Source organism: Patagioenas fasciata, chromosome 10, assembly GCF_037038585.1.
Source record: "Patagioenas fasciata isolate bPatFas1 chromosome 10, bPatFas1.hap1, whole genome shotgun sequence".
Classification (NCBI taxonomy): Eukaryota; Metazoa; Chordata; class Aves; order Columbiformes; family Columbidae; genus Patagioenas; species Patagioenas fasciata.
In genome coordinates, this window is record NC_092529.1 from 5127191 (window position 1) to 5133947 (window position 6757).

Genomic DNA, 6757 nt, shown 5'->3' on the forward strand with positions numbered 1-6757 from the left:
ATAGAGGGGAAAAAAGTCTATTTCTGAGCCAAGCCCCATTTTGATCCTGTATCCTCAAAACTAGTAACTGCATAAAGGTGTTTCCAGCTATTGAGAGAAAGGTGAAGCAATCACGGTCTGACAGGGCTGTCAAACGTACAAAGGAAACCCAGAGGAAACACTGTGCTTCCAGCTTGGACCAGGTTTGGTACTTGCGATGCTGTTAGTAATGGCCACGTTCCTCCACACGGGAGAAGGCTCAGCAGGAAACCATCATCAAATGGAAACACTTCTGATCTGCTTGGGGATGCACTCCGCTGCCAGAAAATGCTGCATTCCCACTTGCCTTTAACTCAAAGAGTTCAAATACTCCAAGGTAGGGAGGAGATTGAGGCAGACAGGCCATAATTACATTCTTCTTTCTCGTATGATTAAATATGAACAAAGGAACAACTGCAGTGCGCATCCCCTGCACTGAGATCCTCCTGCAAACACACAGAGCCAAATGCTGCCAGCAGTCTCCCCATTTCATCCGCGAACCTGTGTGCTGCTCATCAAAGATTGCTCGGGATGACGAGGGAAATAAACTCCACAAAACCTGAAGAAGGACTTGACTGAGTTCAGCCAGACAAGGGGCTTGATTAGTAATTCAGAATAATACTTCAAACACTAAATGGTCTTTTATGTTCCTGTAAGCTGTAGTATAAATCTAGGCTGAATCTTTTCCAACAAGTTTGTGTTAGCTGTGACTCAGAAAAACCAGTCACCTTTAAAGGGGTGTGAGGAAAGAGAAGAAACAGGTTTTTTTCTGCCTGATGCCTCTAGTTTCTTGCTGACTGCAAATTAATCCTTGGGAAACTGACACCACTGCGTGTTTGAAAGGGAACCCCCCTGCACAACTGCAGATAACAGGGAGCATCAATGTGGGGACCAAGCAACTTTGAGGTGACATCAGAATCCAAAATGTGTGGGTTTGGGATGCAATCCTGGCTGTCGTTTTTTGGTTTCTCAGTGTGCTGAAGCAAACAAAAGGCCTTCCCCAAGGCAATCTGAATATTAGGTGAAATATGGCAGATGAACCCCTCCAACAGGAGAGAAAGAGAGCTGGTGCGGTTGAGACACAGAATAAAGGAGGGACTGGATGCGTGATTCAGCTGGGAGGGGACAAGGAAAGATTGGATCTTTCCTAGATGTGAAAGGAAAATGTGACTTATAAGGCTATTGATGCAATTGCCAGAGTCATTGAGAAAAAACAGCAAGAGGTCAGGGAAAGCAGTGTCCTTTCAAAGTTAAATGATGCAAAACCGCACACTCTGAGAAACATTTCTCACAGTTCAGGATTCCTTTGTAAACGCAATTAACCATAGTTTTGATTGTGAGAAGAAAGACCGCTGATGTCTTGCAGAAAATGCACAAAGAATGGCTCAGAGAGGGTAAGGCCCATATCAGAAATACAAGGATAAATCAAGTAGTAGAACTGTAGTGGTAAGTACGGGCAATGTTTACTTAAAACCAGATATGTTAACGTAATTGAGACATAGCTCTGCAGCATATGGTAATGTCTCCAGAGGTGAAAAGTAACATTAGACCCCCGGAAGCAGCCTCTGCTCTTCTGCAAGAATCAGTATAAGGCTTAAAAAACCAAACCAAACACTACTGTCACACAAAAACAGGACACAGAGGTTTGTATTTAAGAGATGCTATTTATTCAAAGGATAATTACTGTAAGCAAGAGGCTTCTTAATCCCACAGTGTAAAGGGAGAAAAGATTCCTACAAGAAGAATGGACAAATGACAAGGAAATTACTTGTCTTGTGTAAATCCTTCTGTCCTTTTCTATCTTCCTTGTTCTCAAATTGCTTGTCACGTGCTGTGGAGAACTGATGTCCACGCACCGAACTTTGAACCCCCTCATCTTAGCAGCAACAGACGGCTCTAGTGGCATCCACAGAACGCTTTTGGTGCAGATTTCCATGAACATGGTTTTGGTAAGGGGTCTATGGGCTCTTAAAAACTTGTCAGCATGTTGTCCCGCTTTGGGTCCAGTGGCTGGGGCGCCTGCAGGCACACAGGTGGGAGGTTCTGTGCCTCACAGTATTAACACGGGCACTTGCCTATGTAAATTGATCTTTAATCCTCTGCCTACATGACGCAGTGTACTGTGTGTGACACAGCGTAATGCAGCACTGGACTATCCTAAAATGAACGTGCAAGGTTACTTCTGTTTCTAGATGTGTTGCAGAACACGAGACAATTATTTCTGATGTTCAGTATTTTTGCAGGTCCTGATTACACAAACCAAGAACAGTAGCCTCGGCACCTGCTCCCTTCAGCTTATCCTCTCCAGCTGGCATTGTCTTTCCTGCCGTCTTATTTTAACACACTAACTGGTAAGCTCCTTTTGTCATAACCTCGTCTCAGTGCCTGCAAAGAACCAGGCACACAGTCTTCCTCTCCTAATCCAGACCCGGGCGGTGAGTGCATGGTCCTACACCCACCTGGTCATCTACCCCCATACGCTCATGTCCTGAAGGCCAGAGCCGTCTTGCTTTTTGGGGGGCAGCTGCTTCGAGATGGTTTGATGCACCGGTCCCTGCCCGCCTGACGTCGCCGAGGCAACGGGGTCCCTAGGGAAGTGGGATGTGTTGCCATAGCAACACGATGCTCTTGGCTGCAGCCGCTGCCTCCTTCCATTGACACCGTGGAGGGAGAATTGGGGGTTGCTGGAAGCACCGAGTCCTACTGGGCATGAAAAGCTGGGTTTGCTGAAGGTTCATGGCTAGGACAGATACAAATGTATATTCGTAACTCTCACTGTAAAGCAGTTTCATATTAAAGGCTCTGGCTGCTGTTGCAGTAGCTTTGCCAGTGCTGGCACTAACGCACTGCTCTGAATGAAATTATTTATGTCACGTTGCTTTATTGCTCATGATCACATGTTTTTGCTTTATAGTTAAATCATGAATAACCTAAGCAGGATACATCTTAATGATGCTTTCGCTCCTATTCTGGATGTATGGATTCAGCAGGTCCTTCAATACAGATTCTCTGACAGTTGGGCTAATGTATGAGTATTTTTAAATAACAGAACAGTGAAAGGAGAAAGAGGAAAAATAATTGACTGGCCACGGAAACTGATGACAGCTCCTTTTCTAGAAAGTGTGGGAAATATCGTATCATCCTCTTCTGACCTTCACAGAAAATGTTCAAGGCTCTTTTTCAGTGGAAGTTTCCTATTGCTCCAAGGCAAAGATACATCATTTGCACACTAGTAGTTTCCACTAGCCAGCAAGGACAGGACCCCGGTGTGTCAGGTATCATCAAACCAAGAGAGAGCTCTTCTGGAGCTTATGAGATACTGAGGAAAGGGATGGATCAGAAAAGCACTGTCAAGAAATGGTGGAATCCATGAGTCCCTCGAAGCCGCAGCGTCAGCCCTTGACAGGAGCCATGCTCGGTGTGCATCCTCGGACTCGTCCTGCTCTTCTCCTGAAGCTGTAACACACAAATATTAGAGCAATATATCTTGTTAAGCTTTCATAACATCATTTATTCAAAATTATTGCCTTTGAAAACAGATTCTAACAATTGAAATGCTCAAAATATGAACCTATGGGGAGTTTTCAGAATAGGGAAAGGCGTTTCCACCCCAGCTGAGGACCACCCATGGGGGTCACGGCTCCTGGGTGCACGACCCCAACACAAGCACTTCAGGCTGACTGAGGGAGCAGTAGGAAGGACTGAGAAGGTGGGGCCGCTCACAGAGCAAAGGGTACAGGAACGACATGATTCAGTGCTCGCTGCCACCATGCAAAATGCTGCAGGAGCAAAATAGGAAATCCTTTTGTAAAACCTTGGGATTTCTACAATATAAGTGAATCAATATGAAGGTAACTCATCATCATTGTAAGAAAAGATAGTTCTTTATTAAATAGATTTTAGTGATATGACTGAGTGTAATAAAGAGGTTTCTATTGAGAGAGACTCTCGTTTACTTAAAGAAAATTAGAATAATGCCTGACTACAGAGGTACAATACTTTATAAAATCTGTCTTGAATATTTATTGGTTCACAATTGCTTGTATGCTCTGAGGAAAGAGACAGAGATCGGCAGTATTTTGCAGCTATTTACAGGGTAACTTAAGGATAATAATTTTGAACTGCAAGGCATTGAAATGGTTTCTGTAGCCATTCAGAATGTCGACTTCTATGGATGTCATCGATATCACAAAACGTTATGTGTAGGGAGATTCCTGTGTTTTCACCATCAGTCTCACCAGCTGGGTGACCTGGTTTTATCAACGAGAGGTCTTAATAACTACGGATGGAGAAAATCTTCAAACACTTAGAGATAAATATTGCCAGCACGGCTGAGGAATCTAAAGATCTTTCTGCATGGACACTAGATGTCAATGGAGAGACACTTCAAACCAGCTGCAACAAAAGGCTGTGCCACTGCATTCTCTGAAATCAGATTCTTCTTTTACTTTTATTTTCTTCTTTTCTTTTTTATTTTTTTCCTTAATACAACTCTTTTGGGCTGATAGCCTTGGGAATTAAAGTCACAAAAAAACCTCAGTAGAGGCACTGTACATGGAACACCCATGCAATTAGTTTCTGATAGGGTCATGATTTAAGCTTTAGCTGAAGGCAGCAAGGGTTTTTCAGCCCTACAAACCAATCGTCTTTTTGCACGGACTGACAATGAGGGATCATGGTGAGGTGGCCTTATAACCCACAGGCCTGGAGGACCACCTGTTTCCTTTAATGTAGACAGCCGAGCTGTAGTCAAACACCAAATACTTTTATAAAACTTAGCAACCTAAACTAGGTTGGAACAAAGAGCCTAGAAGTAAGAAGTTTCATGTCCCCATTCTCCTCTCCTGAGAGATATAATCCCCTATGAACATTTTTATAATGTATAGCATGTGAAGAACGGCAGAAAAATGCAACTGGAACTGCTTACTGATTTTCTCTGAAAACTGGAAAGCAGTTAACTGAGCTGCATGCTGTGCTGTAAGTTTAATTAAAACAAGTGCTAACAGCTATAGTAGAGCTCATAAAAGGGTTTTCAGAGTAAAATATAAAATGTTGTTGATTTGATGGATAAAGCTAATTTATTACTGTTGTAATTTACTTTTAATAATGCCATTTTAGTACTGGGAATTAGTCAACGTACTGTGCCGAGCTGGAAGGACTGGTAAAATGCATCCATCGCAGGACTGCCCTGTGTTCTGTGCATGGGGTAGATCTGTGGGCATCAAGGGGTAGGGACATAAACACCAGGAACTGTGAAATGTGTTAATGGCTTCTTGCAGTTGCCATAAAATGAGGCCGAAGAGTGAAGGTGCCATGAGTCCCGGCTCGAGAGACATGGGCTCCATCTGGGAGGAGGTTCCAAGTGTCCCATGAAGAAGATGGGCAAGATGGGGCAAGGAACACGTTTGGGGTAAACCTCAGGGGTGAAGCTTTGGGAATGGCAATGGTTAAGAGGCAGGAGAAGCGGTTTTTTCCTGTGCACTGCTTTGAAGGATCTCTGCATCCTGGTAGCTAAGCCCAGGATTTCTCTGTCTTTTGTTAGAATTACTTCCTCTGCTAAAAGGAAAGCTCAAACATTTTCTGTACATTATGCATGAAGTGACATTTACAGTGAGAGGAGAAAACAGCAGACAGAAAAACAAAAAAAAAAACCCAAGTTTGAACACGAAACAGAAAATTTCAGATACAAAACTCATCATATGCTTTTTACAGTGAGGGAGATCAACTACTGGAGAACAGATCAAGGGAAGAGGGAAACTCTTTTTATGTCTTAATATGAAGACTGGATACCTCCAGTTCATTATCATGTGGCAGCCAAAAAAACCCCAAACAAATCTGTTAGACAACAAAACAGTATTGTTTTTCTGCTGTGTAAAACCGCGGATTTTGGGATGTGCAGACCAGACCTGCACAAAGTGCTCATGGAAGGCACAGCAAAGTTGAGAAAATACAGAAAACAGCATTTAACGTGACCCTGGGGATGAAGCAGCTGCCTTCAGAGGAGAGACTGGTAAGACCGTGGGACATTAATTTGGAGAAGGCTGAAGCAAGATAAGATCAAGATTTATGATATCACAAAGTAGCAAATTAAACACATGCAGAACCACCATTCACCAAATCCTGCAACAGCAAGAGCAGGGAACATTTGGTAAATCTGGGAAGAGTGTTTCAAAACTGAGGAAAGACAAATGGCGCTTTATCTAACAGATATTTGACTCGTGGAACTTGCTGCCGTGAGACACGGTGGAAGCTCATTGCACTTGCGCATTCAAAACAAGATGAGAGAGTCATGAAGAGCAGTCCTCAAGCTGGAAATGGAAAGAAACACCCTCTGACATCCCTAACAGGACAACTGGAGATGCCACAGGACTACACAGGGACCAGGCTGCAGACCGTGGCCAGGCTCATGTCCCCTCCACGAGCAGAATCTCCTCCTGCCCTGCCCGAAACAGGGACAAACCCTGGTCACCGGCTGCTGTACGCGGGGGATGCGGAAAATGTGATGTCCTGAGGTTTACAACATTTTGCATGAGATTATCAAATGGTTCTGTTTCTCCTCAACTCTGCAGCTCCATGATGTTGGCTTTAAAAATCTGCAGTGAAGTAGTTACCAGGCAGGAAACACAGGATAATGGCAAAGAACTGACAAATAATTTAAAACTAAAGCAACCATTGAATTTCAAAGCCACTGCTGAACCTACTCCTCCTCAGCTCAGGGTTTTTTGTGCCAAAAGCATCC

The 6757-nt window shown here is 43.7% G+C and overlaps 1 long non-coding RNA gene across 2 annotated transcripts; it reads left to right on the plus strand.

The window, feature by feature from the left end:
• The first annotated feature begins 1870 nt into the window (after window positions 1–1870).
• Window positions 1871–4143, plus strand: LOC139828690 (uncharacterized). Of its 2 annotated transcripts, none has more exons than XR_011740599.1 (3): window positions 1871–1967; window positions 2262–2369; window positions 2445–4143. It is a non-coding gene; the product is annotated as an uncharacterized lncRNA (long non-coding RNA). The 2 variants fall into 2 exon arrangements; XR_011740600.1 differs by having other exon boundaries at window positions 1885–1967; window positions 2251–2369.
• The last annotated feature ends 2614 nt before the right edge of the window (window positions 4144–6757 follow it).